Source organism: Geotrypetes seraphini, chromosome 6, assembly GCF_902459505.1.
Source record: "Geotrypetes seraphini chromosome 6, aGeoSer1.1, whole genome shotgun sequence".
In the NCBI taxonomy this organism is placed as follows: Eukaryota; Metazoa; Chordata; class Amphibia; order Gymnophiona; family Dermophiidae; genus Geotrypetes; species Geotrypetes seraphini.
In genome coordinates, this window is record NC_047089.1 from 60,727,630 (window position 1) to 60,752,759 (window position 25,130).

Genomic DNA, 25,130 nt, shown 5'->3' on the forward strand with positions numbered 1-25,130 from the left:
CAAGTAATTGGTAAAATTAGAAAGCATAATTTGAGGTTACAGAGAGGAAGACTTAGGAGCAATGTTAGGAAATTATTCTTCACGGAGAGGGTGGTAGATGCCTGGAATGCCCTCCCGAGGGAAATGGTGGAGAAGAAAACAGTGATAGAATTCAAAAAAGCGTGGAATAAAAATAGAGGATCTTTAATTAGAAAACAAAGGATGCAAATTAAAGAACCTGCATGTCCCATATATGGTGATTCAGTGTAGGATGGGCTGGGATGGGCATCCATGGGATCTCCACTAATATGGAACATGAAGATGTTACTGGCCATACTTTATGGTAGATATCCTGCAAAGAACAAGATGGTTTGCTGGCTAGAGTGAGCTTGGACGGCAACTTCAGCATTTGGAACTTTATAGTCTACGGCCCAGAAATATCAAAGAAGAGACAAGCTAATCTAATCATGTATTTTTTAATGGGTATAACTTATGGGCAGACTGGATGGACCGTTCAGGTCTTTATCTGCCATCATTTACTATGTAGTTAGAAGGAAACCCTACCAGCAACAAAACAATTTCTCCAGCTTGCAATCATGTAACAAACCCTGCCAAAAAATAGAGCAGTTTAAAGCCCCTGCTGTCATCATGGAAACATGACATCACCCGAGGATGAATGACAGAGGATCAAGTGCGGCAGAAAGCTTTCTAAGATGTATCAATAAATTACTGTGCAAACTCTACATGCACAGGACCAGGTGACCAGATTACCTTATGAATATGGATACAGGGCTCACTGTTCAAAGAGGAAAAGGATCCCCTAAACCAGTGCACATCAAACGACAAAAGTCTCTTTCAAGGAAAATTATACTGGATTTGCATTCTGCTTTTATTCAAAGGAGCACTGCTCCCAGCTCACAGAAAACAATTGCAATTTTTTTTTTTTTACTATTTATTTGGTTTTACTCAGAGCTAAATGGAGATTCTCAAATTACACATCTAGCTTCATCTGTATTTTCCAAGTTACAAGTCAACACATCAGATTCAGTTCTATTTTTCTCTGGATGACATGCAGAAAATAGTTCCTGCTCTGATATTCTCTAGAATAGATTATTTCAATTCATTGTGTACTGGTCTTTGAAAATTCTTTTATCTAGGATTCAGTTATTGCAAAAAACTGCAGAGAGAGTATCTCCCTATAAAATCTATGAGCTTTGATAAAATATCACCTTTATTGAAATCCTTGCATTGGCCTCTGGTAGTTGCAAGAACTGAGTTTAAGATCTTATGTTTAGTTTTTAAAATTTTGTATGAATGTAGTCCTGAATATGTATCATTAATTTCTTTGCAGAGAAGTCGTCGTTCTAGTTGGTTGATTCATAGGAATGAGATTTCTTTTCCTCCATCCACTACTTTGAGGCTTAATCAGCACCAATAATTGGTGTCTACTGTATCAAATGCCAATATATCTAATGACACCATACAATATGTCTTATTTTTATCCATACTTCTTCCTAATTCATCAACTGTAGTAACTAAAAGTGATTCTACACTATGTCCCATCCCAAAGCCAAATTGATAATCAAGCAGAATCTCCCTTTCCACAAATTTCTCCAATTGTTCTAATTTTTCTAGAATTTTACCAGAAAAGGCAAACTTGCTATAGGTCTATAATTATCCAAGACTTACCACAGCTTAAGAGGGCTTACCACAGCAGGCACTCAGGCATCTTGTGGTAAGCTCCCAATTGGTGGGCACAACCCATGCAGAAAAAAATATTTTATTTTAGCATGGATGGGACATGTCTGGGGGCAGAGAGTGGGTGTTCCAGCACTAATCAGTTAGCGCATCCACACTACCATATCCTGATTAGCGCAGGTTTACCATAAGAGCCCTTACTGCCTACAAATAGGTGTTGGTAGGGGCTCCCTTGGTCATTTGTTTAATGGTAGTATGCCTAAGGCAACATAAATGCATGACCATTAAAGCAAAAAAACTGAAATGGCTATTTTATTGCTGCAATAAATATGGTCACAGAACACTGGAAAAACATGCATAAGGGTGCACTAAGGTCACCTTTTACCACAGCTTAGTAAAAGGAACCTCTTAGATTGTTCTTTGTTAGTCAGGTGGAGTATAACTGTATGCAATGAATCAATTGTTGTTTGGCTTCATTAACCATTGTGATCTACTGGTTTGGTCCAGTATACAATAATTTTTATGTTATATTACTTATTTATTTATTAAAACACTTATAACTCGCCCCCCATCACTTACAGCTCAAGGAAGGGTTCAATAAACATACACTACAAACACACACAATTACAATAAAATTAAACAATACAACAAATTAAACCCCCAACATACACCAAGAGGGGCATAATCAAAAGATACGTCTAAGTCCATTTTGGGCCTAAATCGCTAGTCAAGTTTCAAGTTCAAGTTTCAAGTTTATTCGTGGCTTGATATACTGACCATCACAAGTATCTGGGCGGTTTACAATATTAAAAGTTAAAAAGGTCTAATATTATTTGTGATTTGGGTGGGGTAAAATAAAAGAGGGTACACCTACACCTAAAACTATAACGAATTAGGACTGATTAGAGATGAGAGGTTTGGGGAAGTTTTAATTACAATAATAAATAAAAATAAAAGGAAGGATAGGGGGAAGGAGAATAGCGAGAGGGATTCGGCAGTATCTAAAGTCCATTCTCGAAAAATACGTCCAAAATATTTCTTTTCTCGAAAATCATCTAATTATATATCCAGCCATTTGATCGGCCAGACCGCTAAGTCCATAAATTTGTCCAAGTCAAAAATGCCTAGAACCAGACCTTTTGGACGTGGGAGGGGCCAGCAAAGTGATGGACTAGACACTCAGACATGGCAATACAGTAGTGGGGCACCTTAAAGGGCACAGCTGAAACTTCACAAAAAGGGTGCCATATAAACATCTCACCACAACTCCCTTATAGGTCATGGTGAGCTCCCCAAACTCCCCCAAAACCTACTATAGCCACCTGTCTACCACCCCAATAGCCCTTACGGCTGCTGGTGCCACCTGTATGGCAATACAGTAGGGTTTTGGGGGTGCATATTTTTCACCATGAATGCAGTGATTAGTGGCTTAGGGGCATGGATCCTTCTCTCTATGGTTCAATAGCCCCCAGCCTACTTAAGACACCTCTGTGCTTCTTTCCTAGGCTTTCCTATGCCAGGAGCTGATGTTCTGAAGGCAGATATGTAAAGTTTTTATTATGATTTTTATGGCGGGGGGGGGATCAGTGATCATTGGGGGAGTGTATGGGGGTCTGTACCACATCTCTACAGTGATTATATGGTCACTTTGGATAATATCTGGGCACTTAGACCTGGTTTTCAATCGCCTAAGTTGCTATGTATAAGTTCCGTCTAGGCAGCCTCGTTAAACTTTCGGTTATACATGCAGTACGACTAAGTCTAGGTCAGCCCATGTCTCCCCTCACCACTCCTCTTAAAATGCCTCTTTTAGCTCTGGGCGTACAGCAGCACTGAAAAGGCCTAAGTCATTTATAAATATGTCTAAAACCCGGTTCAATTATTGGCACTTGGACGACTTGTTTTACTGATAGTCCAAGTGCCGATTTAGGCCGGTTTTTAGACGTATTTCCATTTTGATTATGAGCCCCCAAGCGTCCCCAAAGCCTGTCTAAAAAGATGAGTCTTAAGGTCCCTACAAGATGAGTCTTAAGGTCCTTACAAAACATGGATATATCACATATCAAATGCTTATCCTTATAAGCATACCACTAAAAGGAGCACATACACAGAATGCCTATAATTTGTCAACTTAGAAACATGGATGATAAAAGACACGACTCCTGATGCAAGCTCTTATGAGGTATCAGGTCATTCGGTCATATTGATTTATATGACTAAAGACTTTCTCTTATCATCCACATTTCTAAGTACTCTTCAATCACATGGTTGGACCTTTCTTTGGAACTCCATTTTTTTGTTATGTTCTAGTTATCCCTGTGGAGATCCCGTCCTTTTTCTCCTGACTGTTCATGTGCTGGAGATATTCAACATGAACATCCATTTTACAAAGTGAAATGTCCACATTTTCAGCTAGCCAAAACAAGGGAAATGGATGTCTTTGTGGCAGCATAGGAATGACCTTGTTACAAAATGGCTGCATACACATCCATGCAGCCCAAAGGGGTAGCCTAATGGTTAGAACAGTGGCCTGAGAACCAAGGGACTTAGGTTGAAATTCTATTTCAGCTGTTTGTGGGATTATTTCCTTTAATCTGTGGGCCTTCCAGAGACAAAAAAAATACCTAGTATACCTGAATGTACACCAATTCCGTAGCCTTCAGGCTTGTAAGGTTCATACATATTCATATATATCAGGGGGGAGGGGTACTAGCACCATGGCCCCTTTAAGATGTAGATCAGGAGTCCTCAAACTATGGCCCGAGGGCCAGATATGGCTTTCCAAGGTCATTTACCCAGCCCACACCCCCACTGCATCCTCAGGTGGCACTGAATCCAACGTCATTAGCTTCAGCCGGGGGGACATGGTGATGTGACATGGTGGGGCTGAGGACGTGCCGAGCCACCATCACAATGCTGAGGTAGACAGGTAGTAGCCAGGCCAGAGCAGGGCCCCCTACTCTCCCTCAGTTACTAGCTGCCTATACAACAGCAGGTCAGCAATGCTGCCAGTCAGGCCCTGGGCTATGTTCAGGCCAGCAGGCCAAAATCAGTCAGTTGCCCACACCTTGGGCATGACTGGAGCCCCACAGCACCAACAAAAAGTATGTGGATTCATTACTGCTTGCCACCCAGTACCTAGAAGCACAGGCCAGCAGCAGACGTGATAGCTATGCATGCCCATCCCAAAGAAGTAATAGCAATTGTGCACCCCTAGGAAACAATTATGTCAAGGAAAAGAAAAATTGACTCCGAGTGCAGGATATTCAAAGAACAGTGATCCTACGATTACTTCATTAGGTCTCATGCACTAAACCACAGACAGTTTCAGGAATTTCTGTCTGAGCTGAATGTTGCCTACGAAGATATTCTGTACCATACAGAAGTCTGTTGGCTGAGTTGAGGGAGAGTTTTGAAATGTTTTTATGACTTACTTCCACAGGTTTCAAAACTTCCACAGGTTACTTCCACAGGTTTCAAAAAACAAAGAAGTACCAGAGTTTAAAGTTGTAGAATGGAAACGGCACCTTGCCTTTCTGACAGATTTATCAGAGCTACTCAACAGTTTCAATGTTCAACTTTAAGGAAAGGGGAAGCTCATCTGTGATGTGCATTCACATGTGAAAGCATTTGAAGTAAAATTGGACCTCCTCATTAAACAAGTGAAGTAGAAAACTTCTGCCATCTCCCCACTACTCAAAAGCTGTTGGCTGAGAAACCAACAGTTGCATTCCCAAGCAAAAAATGTGTGGATTCACTGGAAATGTTGCAAAGGGAATTTTAAATGAGATTTAAAGAGCTTTATCTCCTTGAACAGGACATACAGCTTTTCCGGAATCCATTTTCTGTTGACATTGAAATTGTTGATCCGATTTACCAAATGGAACTGGCCGAACTACTGAAATGTGGCTTTCTGAAAAATGCATTCTAGTCAAGCAGCCTTACTAATTTCTATGCACCTCTCCTCCCTGAGACATATCTTAATCTCAGGAACTATGCATTCAACCATCTTTGGCAGCACCTATGTCTGTGAACAGACTTTTTCCCGAATGAAACATCTGAAATGTCCAACAAGATCCAGATTAACTAATGCACACTTGCATCACTTGTTATGACTGGTAAGTTTATGTTGGTTAAAACAGTGCTTCATTTTTTGGTTAAAATTGGGACTGTGAACTGGCCCCCTGTTTAAAACGTTTGAGGACCCCTGGTGTAGATCAAAAGGATCCTCGCTAAAGAAATATAGGAGTGGTTCACTGCATGAAATACATGACATATATAGCACTGTGATCATGAAAAATAAATCACCCACATAAATATTGAAAAATCATAAATATATGTGAGGAGTGAATTCATTGATGGGGTCCCTTTCAGTTTCAAATGGAATTTACCCCCATAGTGCTATAGGTAGCTCTCTGCAATAATAATAAAAAAAAAAAGAGACCACCAAGACACCCTCTTACTTCATATTACACTCCATGATATTTTCAAAAACAAATGTGATCACATAAAACGGTGTAATCACTTCCCCAACAACAACTTTGCGTCATAAAGCTGCTGCTCAAATTTCAATATGTTGAAAATTTCAGTTTCAAATGTTGCCAAATGCAGTTATGTTCCAATATCCAATGAATACAGTCCAATTAAAAAAAAAATTATCTCAATCATTTGTGAGGCGAGTCCCCTGTCCGACAAAATACTTTGTTTATTCCTTACTCAGGGACAGAGATTAAAAAAAAAAAAGGCACTCATTTACTGCTCAGGTGATACAAACCATCCTGAGGCATGCCCTTTAACAGTTCAAGGTGTGCTAATGTCTTGAATTAAACAAAACTTTATTGAGTCATTCCTGACAAGCTGGTTAACAAACAATGATGTATCATTTCAAAAGATTATATCATTTGTAGCCATTCAATGGCAAATTTACCACTGGCTTATAATTACCACACACTAAAAAGCCCCTAGGAAGAATGTTTTACTATAATTACCACACCCAGAAGGATCCAGAGAGAGCTTTTTAAGTAAAGGCATTAATATAGCCTTTTTTCACTTTAAGGATGTTTATTTGTCAGACTTTATGAACCAACAACACACAATTTGAAGGGCCATTCTTCAGTCCTTGTGGTTTGAAAGTCTTCAGATGAAAGATCCAAAATTGTTCACATGCAATTTGTCCCCATTGTAATTATCTGGAATTTTTGCAAGCAGCCCTATCTCAATTGAGAAAACTCGTTTGCATGAGCTAGATTGTGTGCTCCCATTGGAACCATCGATTTTTGTGTGTTGTGGTAGCTGCGATGTTCTACTAATCTTATATATGCGCAGCCCACATATACAAGTCCACAAGGGCTTGGAATTGTATAGACCACAAACTTCGACTCACATGCAATGCTTGATTTTAATTTTAATTTAGCACACAAGTTTTCTCCGTTGAGATGGGGGATTCTGGCCTTCTTTATTGCAGAGAGCCACCTATTGCACCATGGGGGTAAATCCCATTTGAAACTGAAAGGGACCCCATCACTGAATTCACATATATTTATGATATTTTTTTTTTCAATATTTATGTGGGTGATTTATTTTTCATTATCACAGTGCTATATATGTCATGTATTTCATGCAGTGAACCATTCTCGTATTTCTGTAGTGAGGATCCTTTTGATCTATACAGTTTATTTCCTTCCTATAAACAATTGTCAAGGATTTTCTATTATGAACCCTTTAAGACAGGGGTCTCAAAGTCCCTCCTTTAGGGCCACAATCCAATCGGGTTTTCAGGATTTCCCCAATGAATATGCATGAGATCTATGTGCATGCACTGCTTTCAATGCATATTCATTGGGGAAATCCTGAAATTGGATTGCGGCCCTCAAGGAGGGACTTTGAGATCCCTGCTTTAAGATATATCCCAGGATAACTTCTACCTTCAGGTGTGTTTTTTTTAACAGAAACAGTACCCATATAATCTACCAAGTCGGGGCAGAGGAATTACCTGTATAAGCAACTCTTCTCATCCCTATTAAGAACATCTGTAAGGAAAGACATCAATACTGCTTCAGTGCTGTATTACTTTCTAAAATTGGATTGAGTGAGATCCAGCAATGAATAAGATTCAAAATATTCAGCTGACATACAGCAGCAGCACGATCAAGAAGTTGTGCCAAAATGGCAAATTTACCACTGGCTTATAATTACCACACACTAAAAAGCCCCTAGGGAGAATGTTTTACTATAATTACCACACCCAGAAGGATCCAGGGAGAGCTTTTTAAGTAAAGGCATCATTATAGCTTTTTTTCCACTTTAAGGATTTTTATTTGTCAGACTTTATGACCCAACAACACACAATTTGAAGGGCTAGGCTGCCGCACACACTGGAAAAATGGAACTGAGATTATAGCCATTTTAAGGGGGTTGGGAAAATAATCAGTTTGAAAAAAAAAAAAAGAATAAAATTTACTGGCCATTGGACTATCATATCCTGTTTATCCATTTACTAAACAAGAATCCCAGTCATAGGCAGTTATGTAAAAATTTAAGATATAGCTTCTTCAGCTCCAAAAATTGAAATAGTCCTAAGCTGGTTCCCTGATTGAATTACCTATTCTCTAACTAGATATTTTAGAACAGGACTGCCCAAGTCCGGTCCTCAAGATCTACTGGCAGTCCAGGTTTTCTGGATATCCACAATGAATATGCATGAGAGAGATTTGCCCACACTGCCTTCTTGGTATGCAAATCTCTCTCATGCATGTTCATTGTGGATATCCAGAAAACCTGGCCTGCCAGTAGATCTTGAGGACCAGACTTGGGCAGCCCTGCTTTAGAGACCCTTGAGCAAGGAAAACCAACTTCCTGGTTCAAGGTCAGCAAAGTGATATAACCAATTTTTCCCATGCTTGATTTCAGTTTTCCCTGCTCTCACCTGTGGATAATGCTAAAGCTTATGTAAACAAAAAACAAAAAAACTGGACCTAATATCATGAAACTTCTCTCAGAAAAGGAGACTTAATTGTTTACAAATGGAGGAAGCCACTGGATAATCAGGTTTGATTCAGATCCCTGAAAATTCATGGACAGGACTCAGCTAAAACATTTATCCAGATAAAAGCTGCTGTTATCCAAATAAATGTTTTTGAATATTTGGTCCTAAAGTAAGTTCTATCGGGAAGGTACTGTCTCTTGCATATTTAATGCAGTGTTGCGTGCGTCTGGTAGCGTTATAGAAATGATAAATTGTTGTTCTTATTTCTAATAGACCTTGAAAATATAAGTAACTAATCTCAGTTCCCTGTTCAGTATTAGTAGAGTGAACAACTTAAACTGTTGACGGAATCTAAGCCTCGTGCATTTTTCGATCACAGTGTTTTTGTAATGCCATCATAATTATTAGAACCCCAGGATGGCTGTATCTGGTGTCATAATAAAAGCAGTACCCGGCCTATCCTACACTGATGAGGCAAGCAATGATCTTATCTGCATAAATCTTTTGAAAAATTGACCTCAGGAGGATGATGGAGCCCCTTTGGAATTCTTGGATTGGCTTGCCAACTAGCTCAATGCCACAAGAAGCAAGTGAGTTAGCATTTGTTTCTTGAACTCCGTGTCTAGTGCATTCTAGTCCCCAAACTCGTCTCCATTCCTAAATGAGAAAAACAGAAACACAGGGCTAGCTGCATGGGAGCATGTAATCCAGGCTCAACTGTGCCTTATGAGTTCAAAGTCAGCAGATTGAAACCTTCGAGCAGCAGACTGGGAAGATGGTGGTGTTCAGAGCAATACCAGTAAACAGCACCTGTTAGAAACTGGGCTTTGGGAAGAAGGCATTTTCTTTTCTAGTTTATCTATTTATTTATTTTATTCAATTTTCTATACCGTTCTCCCAGGGGAGCTTAGAACAATTTATATTAATGTATTCAGGTACTCAAGCATTTTTTTATTTCTGTTTAAAAGCCAATGTTTTATATTATACTATATTCTACAGTTTCATTAGTTTACATGATAAGTAACTGAATAGCTATGATAATTATATTTAACACTGTTATTAAAGATAGACAAGGTTGCACCGAGCCAAACAGAACTTGCCTCCAAAGCACAATCTGCAGATCATAGCCTGAACTCCACAGATCACTTGAGTAGGACTGAAAAAAGAAATTGGAGATCACTGACCAGGAAATTTTCACATCACAATCCATGGCTCGCACATTTTGGATCAGCCTGTTTCTGATTTAATTTCTGTCCCAGACTCCTTTCTCTCAGGCTGGCTGCTCTGCTGCAGCATAATTGCTTTGACAGCTGTGAGCAGAGGGAGAGGCCAGGTATTGCTCTCATGCTAAGATCGCTGTTCCCTGATGCCTCTGGGAGCCAGATTTTTTTTTTTAAACCTTTTGGTTTTAATTTGGTTATCCTGGTCAACAAATCTGAATGAAGGACCATGTTAATGCATGCAATCCACCCTTAGGCCCTTATTGACTAAGATTATAATTTCGTATGGGACACTTAGGTCAGAAAATGGATGTTCCGATCCATGTTTCCAGAAAAAAAAAAAAGCACAGCTAAGTGCCAACATGCAAAATGGGAACAGTTGTTTAAAAAAAAAAAAAATTGCTTATATAAATAGTGCTAGATACATGTATAAGTGCTGATTTTGCTGCTTAACTAGGGAATTCTATGTATGGCATCTACATAGCGTTATATACTATTTCCGCACCCAAAAATGTTATAATGGAAAGGCACTGGAAAGACCCCATTATGGCAGATGTGCGCAGAACTACACTTGCGTGCTCTGTTATAGTGCCTTAGTGTTTCCACACAGATCTAAACAGGGTCTAGCCCATACGCCCAAATTGTGCCCTGAACATATTCAAAATGCAAGCAGTGTTGTAGAATTCGGGGAGGATCTGCACCCAACTTGAGCTCTGGGCTTTGCACCTTGTTTCAGCTGATGTAAATGCTCATGTCCAAAGTTGGGCGCACATTCCAGTGGTGCGCACTATTCTATAAAGAATATCCATCCCAGAGTACCCTTTATGAGGGGCTGCTGAAAAGTTCTGAACCCAACCAACAAAGTTGGGGCAGTCTATTTCAAAGGCTATATACCGTAGACCAACGATTTTCCACTTTTTTCATTTCATATTTTTACAACGTAATAAAAAAAAGTGGAAAATCATTGGACTGATTGCATACAGTGGCGTAGTAAGGGGGAGGCGGACCGCCCCGGGTGCCATCATGGTGGAGGCGCCGACACCTCTCTGCCCCATGCCATGTTCACACCGTCCCTTCCCCGCCTCCTGTACTTCTTTAAATCTTCGCCAGCATGAGCAGTTATTCTGACCTGCTGCTCCCGTCAACCTGGCTCCCTCTGAAATCACTTCTGGGTCACGGGGCCAGGAAGTGACATCAGAGGGAAAGTCAACACTGCCGCGAGCAGCAGGATGAGGAAGCTGCTTGCGCTGGCAAAGATTTAAAGAGGTACGGGGTGAGAAGGGAGGGTGCGAGTGTGGCGTGGGGACGCGGAAGGAGCGCGGAATGTGGAAGGTGCGGGGGCAGAGAGGAGAGTGGGGGGGAGGGCACCACCACCCTGGGTGCCTCCTACCCTTGCTAAGCCACTGATTGTATGGCCCTCAAAGGAGCCTGCTCCAGTTGGGCTGAGAACTTTTCAGCGGCCCCTTGTATAGAATATCATTCAGCACCATATACTGAATCCAATCCTATAGGTGCAAATAGCGCCACTTACATATGCAAGCAGAGGATTTTTTTGAAAGTACTGAACACACCGGGTACCAATGTGAGTATGAACACTCAATACCTGTGTCTTTGGCAACTCCCATAATTTAACTAGTACCACTGATATTCTGGGTCAGATTCAGGAAATGGCACCCAATTTAGGCACCGGGAAGAATTCTCACTAAGTGCTATTCTACGAAGGGTTCTCCAGGCAGAGTGCTGCCCTTTATAGAATAGTACTTAGAGCTTATTCCCATGCCCAGCTTTGGGCACTAGGACTTATGCCAGCTGAAACCTGGTGTAAATCCTGGCACGTTGGGCTTGTAACCCCTGCACCAAAAAGTTTGGAACGCTCCTTTCATGGCCATGTCCTTTCTGGGTTGACACAAGACACTTTGGGTGTCCTGCATTTTAGAATAGTGTGTAGGCAGATGCATGACTATATCCAAGTTAGTGCCAATTGAGTGCCAATTAACTCTATTTTTTCTCAATAATTGGTTGTTTGCACCGCATCAGTGGGATAGCGAGGGGAGGCAGAGGGCAGACTGCCCCAGGCGCCATCTAGGCAGGGGCACCGGCACCTCTCTCTTCTCCTTTCCTCTCCTCCCACCCACCGACCTCTTCAAATGATCGCCTACGATGAGCAGCATCTCTAACCTGCTGCTTGGGCCGGCCTCAGCTCTCCCTCTGAATCTACTTCCTGGTTGCGGGTCCAGGAAGTGATGTCAGAGGGAGATCTGAGGCTGGCACGCGCAGCAGGTTAGAGATGCTGCTTGCTGCTGGCGATCATTTCAAGAGGCATGTGGGGGGGAGGAGCACACTTGGCGAGGAAGGAATGCAGGGGAAGAGCGACTGAGGCAGGAAAGAGTGCAAGGATGCACGGCATGGTGATGCTGGATGCCACTGCGCTTCCTTCCCTTACTACCCCGCTGCACCCACTGACTAGTTTATACATGCATTTCTGGGCTCTGCACCCAAATTTGGGTCTCTATACAGAATCCCAGGGGTCAGTGTAGTACTTGAATAATTAACCTGGCATAGATAGGATGCAATTTTTGTGTTCTTATATGTCCAGTTACTTATCCAAGCACTGCCATAGGATATCACTGGCATCCTGATAACACCCAAATTTCCACACCTCCCCCCCCCCCCCCCAGGTCCCCCAGACCACCCTCAAATTATTCCAGCACTAACCGAATAATGCCTGGATTCTCTTTCTTGATTTTCAATTACTCTACCTGGCTATAACATATGTGCCACTGAAAATCTGGGAATCACATGGTCAGTATCAGTGACATAGCAAGAGTGAGTGGTGGCCAGGGTGGTGGTGCTCCTCCCCCACCCTCTTCCCCACCCCTGCTCCTTCCCGCACACCCTCCCCCCCCCACTATGCAAGCCCCCCCCTCCCTTCCCCTGTACCTCTTTAATTTTCCAGGCGTGAGCAGCCTCACAAACTTGCTGCCAACATTGTGTCGGCTCTCTCTCTGATGTCACTTCCTAGGCGCAGGACGTCAGAGAGAGCCAACACCGATGCGAGCAGCAAGTTTGTGAGTTTCAAGTTTCAAGTTTATTTAAAATATTTGATTTAATCGCATAATCCAAATCCAATGCGATTTATATAAGTTAAAAGTTAGGTTAAAATAAAAAGTCAGACAAACATAACAATTAATACTAATTACAATATTACATTTAAGAAAATGGGAGGCAGACAACAGATGGGTTAAATACAATTCTAAAAAATAATAAAAAAATGGAAGGTCACGTGACCTGCTTAATTTTTACTAGATCGTCATCTTAGTCTATTGTAACTTAGAATGAATCCATTAAAAAGCGTCCTTAAATAGCCAGCTTTTTAGGAGACTTTTAAACTTGCTAAGTAATTTTTCTTTTATATTGAGTGGGAGTGAATTCCAAGTTTGTGGGGCTGTAACAGAAAAAATCATATCTCTCCTTGAATAAATGAATTTTAATGAATGGACTACTAGTGATACTGCTCACGCCTGGAAAATTAAAGAGGTATGAGGGAAGAGAAGGGGCACACGCATGTGGCTGGGAGTCGGGAAGGAGTGGGGGAGGAGAGGAGGACAGCAGCCGGGGCGGACCCCCCCCTCCGACTCCCCCCTTACTATGCAACTGGCAAGGAGCCTCTCCAGCCTGGTTAAATCATTAAAAATAGGCCCTTAAGGGGCTGATTCTGGAAGCGGCACATACAAAACAGGCGCCTGCCGCATGTCAATCACGGACAAACACCACTTCCAGAATTGTGGTGAGCAGGGACCTTAGGCATCACAAATGTAGGCCAGGGTTTAAATGGGTCCTGTCAGAATCGTGGCCTGTGGCGCATAGCGACAATGTAGTCCAGCGCCGCCCCCTAAACACATCCAACTCCGGGCTTCAGCGTCAGTATGCACCACTAGCTGCCAGAGACCTAGGCGCCAATCCCGGAGCCACATAGCAGCGGATATATATATATTTTTTTACAAAGATTTAATTGGATTTTAATGGCGTAACCAATTATCGTGCCACTTAAACCCAATTAAACCACTTATTATAAAAGCGTTTTAATCAATTTTTTTTTTTTTAAATAGTAATACGTTAGGTGCAAGTAGGTGCGATCTAGGCATCTGCCGATGCCTAACATAAGGCGACTTATTTGTGAATCCGAGCCTAAGGGGCTCATAATCAAAACAAAAAAAATGTCTAAAAAGTGGCCTAAATGTGTACTTGGACGATCAAAAAGCCTGATCATCCAAGTATCCATAACCAAAGCTGGTTTTAGACGTATCTAAAACCAGCTTAGGCCTTTCCGCTGCCTATAAACGCATAGAGCGAAAAGAGGCGTTTTTAGAGGCGGGAAATGGGTGGGAGCGGGGCGGGAGGTGGCAGGTATAACCAAAGGTTTAGGCAGGTTGCCTAGTCAGCACTTATACTTTTTGACTTAGACCAAGTCAAAACAGGTATAAGTGCCGAAAAAGGGGCCGCTGAGCTGATCGTGGCTGCCACGATTAGCTCAGTGGTCCCAGCAACCTGCCTACCCCCTACCGCAATGATCACAGCAGGAGAGATGGCTCATCTCTCCTGCCGCGATTGCAATCGCCCACCTCCCTGAACCGCGGCACTTCGGGGGAGGATCGCAGCAGGGCATCTCCTGTGTGTGCATCTCCTGTGTGCGAGGCCTTAGGAACATGGGCCCAACCCAGCCCATGTGCCTAAGGCTCCACCCACAGGAGGGGCCTAAGGCAACTGGGCCAATTCCGGTTGGCCCAGACGCCTAAGGCCCCTCCTATGGGTGGGCCTTGAGGCGCTTGGGCTCCCTCCTGCCTCAGCCGATCACGGGGCTGTGTCAGGGCAGGAGGGGTTGAGCTCCCTCCTGCCTGATCTTGTCGGGGGTGGATTGCGGCAGGAGAGATTGGCTATCTCTCCTGCCGCGATAACGATTTGAAGTGCCGCAGTAGACAGCACTTCGGGATCGTTATCACAGCAGGAGAGATGAGCCATCTCTCCTGCCGCCATCGTTGCTGAGGGGGTGGGAGTTGGATTCTGTAACCACTGTTCTTTTTGACAGACACCAGTTACAGAATCCAGCTTTTAGGCGAAGGACTGGCTCCTCCTTCACCTAAAAGCTCTTGTGTTGGGCATTTGGACATAGGCTTTTTTTTGTTGACTATATGTTGTAAGTATAGACGTAGTGGTGGTCTGGGCATTTAAACAGCTGAACATGGAGGCAGGCCATTATCAAAAAAAGCCTCCTTTTGGATGTTTTTTTTGAGAATGGACATTTTCCCTGCTTCCACTTTCAGCATTTAGGGCCTAGGCTAAAAGGGGACTTAGATGGGTTTTTTGTTTTTTTTTAATTATTATGCCCCTCCACGTGTCTGTGAAATAATTATTAAAGAACTATTTTCCAAAACTCAAACTTCAAAGATAAGCAAAATTTCTCCCTCTAGCTTCATTCAAAGCCCAGGTCCACCCAAGAATCTAGCTGGCAGTTTTGTGTGATTTGAAGCAGGTGTACATGAAGATAGGGAAATTTTCCTGGACATACCAACCACATTGCTATCTTAAAATAAAGAATATGCATATATACTTTATATTCCTCATTCTAAAAAAATCCTACAGAACAAGGAGTGGATCAACTGATTACAACAGAATTTGATCTTACAGGTTTCTTAGAAGATTCTCAAGATGTAATTCCAAGTAGATCCACCCAGTTGATGGTATGCTCCACTGAAAGTGATAAAGCTTTATGAAAACTTTACTTTAAGAATAAAAATGCTGTATTCTGTGGAGCTAAAATTATTCTGTTTCTTGATCTGGCCAAAGCAACACAGCTTAGATGGAAGGCCTTTTGGGCATTAAAGCCTGGGGTGTTGGCTTTGGGAGCCACATATTTTTTTTGAAATTTTCTTGTAAATGTATGTTGAAATATCAAAATAAAGATTTTCTCTTGAAGCAATTTCTTAAGTTACATGAAGGAGGAAAACCCTGACTGTTTTGTTTTAGGAGGTTAATGAAATAGGGCGCTGCTTATATTGGGATCTATTACCAATGATTTTCTTCTAGGTTTATGATGATATTTTTGGTACTACCTCTCTAATAATAATAATAATAGTTTTATTTTTGTATACCGCCACACCACATAGTTCTAGGCGGTTCACATATAGAGAAAAATTATACAATCAATAAGTAAAATACAATTGACTTAAAATTCATTAAAATCAAACTAAAATAAACAGTTTAAAATCAATATACAATTTATCAGTCAAGATTCAAGACATCAATTTACAAATTTATCAAACAAATCAGTTTTCAGCAGCTTCCTGAAGGACATGAATGAATGAGCCTGAGGAATAATGGCACATAACCATGAATTCATTTTACCTGCCTAGAATCTGAATAGTTTGTCAAATAATCTCTTATCTCATGTGATTCATGTGAGCGGGCGGGAATATAATATTGAACAGACAATAAAAATACTGGGTGTAACTCTTGATAGACATCTGACTCTGGAAAATCATGTTGTTTAAGAAATGTATTTCGATCTTATGGAAGCTTCGCACCATCAAAAATTTTTTTGATGAACCTTCTTTCTGCTTGCTGGTACAGGCATTCATTATGAGCATTTTAGATTACTGTAATATTATCTGTATGGGGGCTTATAAAACAAATAATCAAAAAACTGAGACTGATTCAGAATATTGCGGTTCACCTCATTTTTGGATTAAAAAAAATGGGAGCATATCACCCCTTTTTATCAAAAACTTCATTGGTTGCCAGTAGAGTCCAGAGTTTTATTCAAATTCTCTTGTATCTGTTATAAAGCAGCCTTTGGGATGCTACCAGATTATCTTGTTTCCCAGTTTTCTCTAAATAATTCTAATAAGAGTACACGTAGAACAAACTTATTTAATTATCCTGCTCTAAAATCTTGCAAATACAAGAAGTTTTTTGATAGAATTCTATCATTCCAGACTGCTAAACTGAATACATGGCTTAGAAAACCTATATTAGAGGCTTCGTCTTACTTAGATTTTAGAAAGTCACTAAAGATATGTTTGTTTGAAATGCGCACATTTTAACAGGGGTCATTGCTCTAATTTTCCATGCTTGTACCTGATGTACTCCTATCGACTGTCTTATCATGTATTTTATTGACTGACTGTATGTATTCACTTGTTGTGAACTGCTTCGAACTTTTGGTATAGCGGTATACAAAAACATGAATTATTATTATTATATCAGCAAGATTTAATTGTTGGGTAAACAAATAGATAATGTCCTCGAGTGATCCTATTAGGCTTATATCGTTCGAAGCATGAGGACAGGTAAGTAGGAGCCATACTAAAAAGACCTTAAAACAAATACAACGAACTTAAACAGTACTCTAGCCTCAAAAGGCAACCAGTGCAGCTGTTGATAAAATGGGATGACATGGTCATGTTTTTTCAGGCCAAAAATTAAACAAACTGCCCTGTTCTGAATAAGGCTCAGTCTTTTTTGAAGTTTTTTTATGAGATCCCAAATATATTATATTGCAATAAACCAGAACAGATGTGGACTTCATGGAATACTGTATTATTTAGAGATATTTTCTGTTGTATATATTTCTTCTGTATTTCCATATCCTGTATTCTGTATAGAATGTAATAGTAAAATGTGTAATAATTAAAAAAAAGAATATGCATATATATTTCATATTTCACATTTATTTGGTATAACACAAATAAAAAATAAGTTTACATAGTAATTTATATAAGGCAGAAAGAAAAGGAAAACAAGGAGGCCTAATTTACAAAATGATAAGTTAAAATAAAGGGGATAATATGTCCTAAATATATAATACAATTACAATTACCTAAGACCAGTAGTCCCCAATCTGGAGGGCCACTAGCCAGTCAGATTTTTGGGTAGCCCTAATGAATATGCATAGGGCAGATCTACATTCCTATCATCTTCATTACATGCAAATCTCTTGCATACATATTCATTAGGGCTATCCTGAAACCCCCGATTGGCTGGTGGTCCTCCAGGACAGGGTTGGGAACCACTGCCTATGACACACAAGGAGAGTAGGATACATGAAAAGAGTAGACAAGGACATAATGAGATTATCCTATCATGATCAGGAAAAGGAGATCACAGTTGCATCAGGATGGGCCGGGGAATGTCTTTGAGAAGAGTTACGTCTTAAGTAATGGTTTGAATTTGTGAAAGGAAAGTTCCAAGTGTAGATCGGTAGGCAAGGTGTTCCAAAGTGTTGGGGAAACTACTGTAAAGCAGGACGTACAAGCAGAGTATGAGCAGATGTGAAGAGAAGAAAACAAAAGGTTTTGCTGGGCAGAATGTAGAGTATGGGCTGCTAGAAAGGGGATATGAGCACTGTTCCTTCTAAGGCGAGCGGGAGTCCTTCACTTGTATTGCTGCCACTAGAGGGGTGCTTCAATATTGTGTTTTCAATGGCCAGGGTCAGGCAGGTTCCCTGGAGTCCTGTAGGGCTTGCCTATCCCTCGCTATTGAAAATGTGATAGTGAAATAGCACTCCCCATAACATAACATATTCACTTATATACCGCAGTAACCTCTCATTTCAATGCGGTTAACAACAATCAAGAGACTGTACAAGCGCAGTGTATTATAGTCACATCCAGAAGAATTTGTCAAATAAGTAGGCCTTTAGCATTTTTCTAAAGGAAAGATAGTTGTTAGAGTTTGTTATCAGGACAGAATATGGTTTATCCCATGATCCAGCTTGAAAAGATAAAATTCTATGGAAAAATCTTTTGTATATGCAGTCTTTTACAGTAGGAAATCTAGTCAGTTAAGGCAGTGGTCCCCAACCCTGTCCCAGAGGACCACCAGGCCAGTCGGGTTTTCAGGGTAGCCCTAATGAATATGCATGGAGCAGATTTGCATGCCTGGCACCTCCATTATATGCAGATCTCTCTCAGGCATATTCATTAGGGCTATCCTGAAAACCCAACTGGCCTGGTGGTCCTCCAGGACAGAGTTGGGAGCCACTGAGTTATGGCACCTTTTGTGGCACTTATTCATCATTAAAACAGGTCTAGCCCCAAACACCCAAATTATGCCCTAGATTTATTCAAAAATGTTCGATTATGGCAGAAAAACGTCCAAGTCATAAGCCTGCCCTTGTCCCACCCAAAGCACACCTCTAAAACGCCCCTTGAGATTTAGACAAACTACTGATCAAAAGCATAGCTATCCATCTAGAAAATAGGTTTCAAAAATAATGGACAGGTTGGGCAAGAAAAACATCTATCTGCCCCTTTATGCCACTTATTGAATATTTTTCTCTTTTGAAAATGAGCCCCTTGGTATATTTTGATAATCAGACAATAATTTAAGATATTGGTGGTGGGGGAGGGGTTAATTTTCCTCCAACATAGATTTATGCCAGTACCCATCTGGTATGGCATAACTACTTTTCCATTCAGACAAATGTATGAAAGAGCATGAGAGATATAAACAAACTTACATTTAGTAATTGGAGCAATCTGTTGTAGATTGCTATACTATGAATCAAAAATTCCCTTTGCTGAGTCCATATTTTGGTTCTAAATCAACATTATTATTATAGCAATCTGTGGCAATGAGCCCCTGCTGTGAAACTTATCAGTGTCAATACTCCTTTCCCTCTCATAATACAGTGTAACATTCTGTCAACCAGCAAAAACAAGCAGTATCAAGAGCACTGAATTATAAGAATGTGCATTTATTTAAAATGACAGGGAAAATTCCCATGCCATTTCTAAAATTCCCATGCACAATAGCAGGACAAAACTCAACATTTCAGCTCTTTTCTAAGGTTATTAATGGCTGTCAGGCAGGAGCAAGCCTCAAAATAATGTCCATTGGAAGGCACCTGTCTTCCCAGAGGAGCTATGCTGCTTCATGCTGTATATTGTATTTCTGGTAATCCTAGATTCTGTTTCATGATTGCCCAGTGAGGACCAGCTCAGGGCAGGCTTGGGTATTTCTGACCTGCCGCTCAACTTGTTCTCTACCGCTTCAATCTTGCTTTTTTTTTTTTACGTGGTTCCTCCTTTTGCTTCAGGATTCAAGCTTTATATCAAGCCTATTGCTTTTAGTAATCTTTGTTTGGCCTTATATGTTGGACACACATGTTGGAGGTACAGTGACATTAAAACTTACCTTGAACAATCCTAGTTTTTGTCCTGTTCTTATCTATTATTCAAACCTTGGGAGCTATGTTCCCTCTAAGCTGAGCAAGTGAGCAATTACTAGGAGTATCGCTCACAGATTTTACACTGTCGCTCCCAAAATACTTGCAAATCTGGAAAATTATTGTTTTTTTAGAACTTGTTGCTTGTTGCTCACAGAAAAAAAACCTTTTTTTTTTTTTTTTTTTAGAACTTATCGCTCACATGACAAAATATTTGCACGCACCCAGCCAATCCTTAGAGGAAGCATTGCTTTGGAGTCCCTGTCAGGAGCTGCCCACAACCCAGCTAGGGGCTCTGAGACAGCATGAACCAGCCAAAGTAAGGGAACTGAATGATTGACTCAAAAGGGCATAGTTGATATAACATCCAAGTAGGGGAATAGATGTCCACCGGAAGATGTCTAAAATGTAACATCTATAATCGAAAAACACCTTAAACGTGTGGTTTACTTTGAAAATCAGCAAGATAAAGGACTGCAAAATTGATGTCTAGAGACGATATCACTGTTCACCAATGAACGTCATCCTTCGTCAAAAATATGCCACGGAAAATGTCTGCAGTATTACCTTGCATAGAGAGCGTCAGCTATGACATCAACATTTTACCGCAGTAGCAAAACGATGTTCCCCCCGACGTGCTGAACATGTGTATATATAGCACTACACATGGAGAAATGTTTTTGTGGGAGTAAGGAAATAGAGAGAGGAGTAGTGGAGTCAGACTGAGACAGATAGTGAGGACAGAGTCTGAGAGGGGAGTTTGTGAGAGACTGTGAGAGGAGAGAGTAGGAGAGAGAGAGAGATAAAGATAGAGAGCGGAGGAGGGAGAGAGGAACAAGAGATAGGATAGAAAGGAGCATGTCCATCAGGAAGGAGCCCAAATACTCCCTCTGGGAGACTGAGGCCCTGGTGATCCTGTTCTACCACTAAAGGACACTTATAATATGGAGAGAAATATATAAAAAATCCTGTGATAATGTGTTTAGACAATACCTTCTTTTTGTTCCTTCCGTACCGTGGAGCCGGTACTAGCATGAGATTTAGTCCTTCCCTGAAGAAGGAAGTTATTCGAAACTCGAGTCGGAGGGACAAGCATATAACATGAAGGAATTACAACGATTGTTTTTAACATATCACAAGCACTAGAAATATTCAATCACCGTTGAGGCTCATTACCGACATCAGACCATCCTATTCACAGATAAGTTTAGTTCAATTTGTTTGTTTATTTTGGTATTTATATAATTTTTAGTTGGATGGCTGAGGGGACAGTGAAAATCTATGATGGTCCCCTAAATGAACCCCATCTTGGTGATAACACCAGTCACGGGTTTTGGGTCTGAGACTTTCACGACATATAATTATAATTATAAATACAACTGTGATTATAGAAGGTATTGTCTACCACTAAAGGAGACACATTTTAAAATACCACCATCACCTGCCCCCTTCAGTGTGTCCATGAGGGCCTTGAGAGCCATCCCCAGCAGCCTACACTGGTGAGTGTGAAACTGTGCTCCCCAGGATCACAGCAAGCACCAGACACAGGTAGAGTGTGGCTCCAATACATAGAACTGCTCATGTCTTAACAAAGGAAACCACCACCACTGTGCAAAGCTAGGGTTGCCACATTTTACTTTAGTAAAATCCGGACCCTCTTGACCCGACCTCCAGGCCCGCCCAGTTCCACTCATCCTCACCCCATTATGCCCTAGTCCTGCCTCCAATCCCACCCTAGCCACGCCCCAGCCCCCACTGCCTGCTTTCGTCGGGCAGGAGGAAATCCGTGCATGCATCCGCCATTTAGAGGAGAACATAAGAATTGCCACTGCTTGGTCAGAACAGTGGTCCATCATGCCCAGCAGTCCGCTCACGTGGCGTCCCTCTGGTCAAAGACCAGCGCCCTAACTGACACTAGCTCTACCAACGTACATCCATGTTTAACTGGAACTTGTCTAACTTTGTCTTGAATCCCTGGAGGGTGTGTTCCCCTATGACAGTCTCCAGAAGAGCGTTCTAGTTTTCTACCACTCTCTGGGTGAAGAAGAACTTCCTTATGTTTGTACGAAATCTATCCCCTTTTAACTTTAGGAGGCTTTTCAAAACCCAAAGTGCCTGGTTTTGACAAGCCATCCGGACCCCCAGACATGTCCTTAGTAGGAGAACATGTCCATGGTAACCCTATGCAAAGCACAATCCACAAAATAAGACACGAGGGACTGACATGGTCCCCTCCCTCAACACCCCACCTGTGCCCTGTTAACCCCTTCCTCCCCCATGTCTACATAGTCATAGCAATGTTAGGGGCAGCTCACTAAAAAAACAGTGAGTATGGTTACCATATGGCTCCAGAAAAAGTGGATGGATTGAGACATCCAGGTTTTACTTCCAGTGGGGTAACCCTACATTTAATAAACCTCTTCCACATTCTGGAATATTCTAGTAACCTTTTGAGCCTTTTCCAGAAACATTTGATGTCACCCGAGAAACATGAGCAGAACTGCCAAGATACTCATTTCCATGAGGGGGATTTTTAAGCCAGTCCTGACTTTCTGACTAGAGAATGACACGGTGGTGGTTTACCCGCGGCTACCGCGTTTAGCCGTGGGTAACCCGCCAAAACGGGGAATGAAAAATAGCAGCCTCTGCGGGGACGGGGACAAGGCCATTCACCGCCCCGTGGAGAGGTGAATGGTCTTGTCACCGCAGTGAGGCATCAAGGATCGCGCGGTCCCCGCAGTATTCAATCTTCTGCTCTGACCCAACCGGAAACAGGAAGTTGCAGCAGAGCAGAAGATTGAACTTTGAGCAGCCGCGCATGCGCGGCTCTTTGAAAGCGTGCTGGTCGCTGAAAAAGAAAGCCAGCAAACTAAGGTGAGGTGGAGAGAGGAAGCTGGTTAAACGATCGAGCCGACGTGCGGGTGGGGGCTGCGGGGACCGCGTGTTCCCGGCTCACACAAGGAAGGAAGGAATGAAAGGGAAAAAGTTTCTCTTCCTTGGAAATAGATTCTGAGGTGACCTCATCAAAGAAGACCAGCACCAAATGTACAAGAAATCCCTTAAACAATGTCAAAAGAGCCCAAAAGAGAAAACTGCTACTGCTGTGAGACTCCATTATTGAAGGAATCAACTTGAAATCACAGTTCAAGAGACAGGAAAAGGTTAAATGCCTCATGGAATCCTCAGCCACAACACAAACCAAATTGCGAATGAAATCAGAGCAGACAGTAAGAATTATAAAATTGATGTCTAATGCCGCTCCCGCCGGCTTCTTAGCCTTTTTCAAACCGTAGCAGTGGCGTACCAAGGGCGGGAGGGTTGTCAAAAAATGATGGGCCGGGGGGTGTAAAAAATGATGGGCCCTGGGTGTCACATACCCTAGGCACGCCACTGTTTTTAGCAATTCTTTTTTTTAATCCTATTGTACTAATTTATATTCCCCTACGCTTTACTCAAGCCTAAATTGTCTTTCTTGCTATAAATTTTGTAGTTATCCTCCCTTCCCTCATGTTTCTTTTGTAAATTTATCTACAATAGGTCTTTTCAGTTTGTCATGTTTGTATCCTATTTTATTAATGTGCAACACTTAAAAATGCCGATAAGCGTTAAAATCAAATGTTAAATAAACTTGAAACTAGAGCAGTATAAAATTGTGGAAGCATGATATTACCATGAAAAAGGAAGGTATTTAAGCTCAGATTACAAAACCCTCTCTTTTGGGAAAGACTGTGAGCTCCTTTTATCAAGCCACAGACTAGTGGTTTAACACGCTTAATAGCGCCCATTAAACCGCCAGTTGTGCTAGCCGCTACCGCCTACTCTTGAGCAGCGCGGGGGTTAGCGCGTGATGAAAAGTCTCACGCGTTAACCCCGCTAGCGGGGTTTGATAAAAGGAGCCCTGGGTCTCTTATCTGCCACCAATGTTTTGGCCTGCAAGACCTCCCACGCCAGAAGCCTCTGGATCTGTAGCGAGTAGTTCAGGGAATGAGTGAAGATGTAGAGTAAGAGGGAAATTTGACGCCAGGAGAGCACAGAAAGGACCCAGAAATTCCCTGAGGGATCTGGCAGCCCTCCTGTACCATCTGCATATGAGATTTATTTTGATTTGGTTACCCTGTTACCTTATTTGGCTTTTCACATCACTTGGAAGTTCTCCATTGAAAGAGACTTTTATTTTTCAGGCAAATCAGTGCGGACTAGAGAATGACACGGTGGCGGTTTACCCGCGGCCACCGCATTTTAGCCGCGGGTCACCGACGAAAATGGGGAAGAAAACTAGCAGTCGCTGCGGCGACGGGGACAAGGCCATTCACCGCCCGCGGGGCGGTGAATGGGTCTTGTCCCCGCAGTGAGGCATGAAGGATCGCGCAGTCCCCGCAGCTCACACCCGCCTGCCCAATCGATTCTAGTGTTTAGCCAGCTCTCTCCCTTCTCCTCACCTTAGTTTGTAGATTTTCTTTTTCGGCGACCCGCACGCTATCAAAGAGCCGCTGCTGCTCAGTTTCGATCTTCTGCTCTGACGCAACCGGAAACAGGAAGTTGCAGCAGAGCAGAAGATTGAACACTGAGCAGCCGCGCGTGTGCGGCTCTTTGGGAAAGCGTGCAGGTCGCTGAAAAAGAAAGCCTGCAAATTAAGGTGAGGAGAAGGGAGAGAGCTGGCTAAACACTAGAATCGATTGGGCAGGCGGGTGGGGGCTGCGAGGACCGTGCGATCACCCGTGTTCCCGGCTCAGACTGTAAGGAGGGAGTGAAAGGGAAAAGGATTCTGGGCCAAGGGGATGAAAACGGAAAGAAAAACCCACAGCAGGAAAGAAAGGGAAGGACAGGCAGGTGAGCCAGATGCTAGAAGCAGGGGGGGGGGGAAGAAAGAGGGAAAAAAGCTAGATGGGGTTGAAAAGAAGAGACACACTGGTATGGAAGAGGAAGATAGGGGAAATCTGGACACAGGAAGGTAACAGAAAGAGGGGAAATTATGTGCATGGGGCATAGGGACAGAGACAAAAAGGGGACATGCCATGGGGAT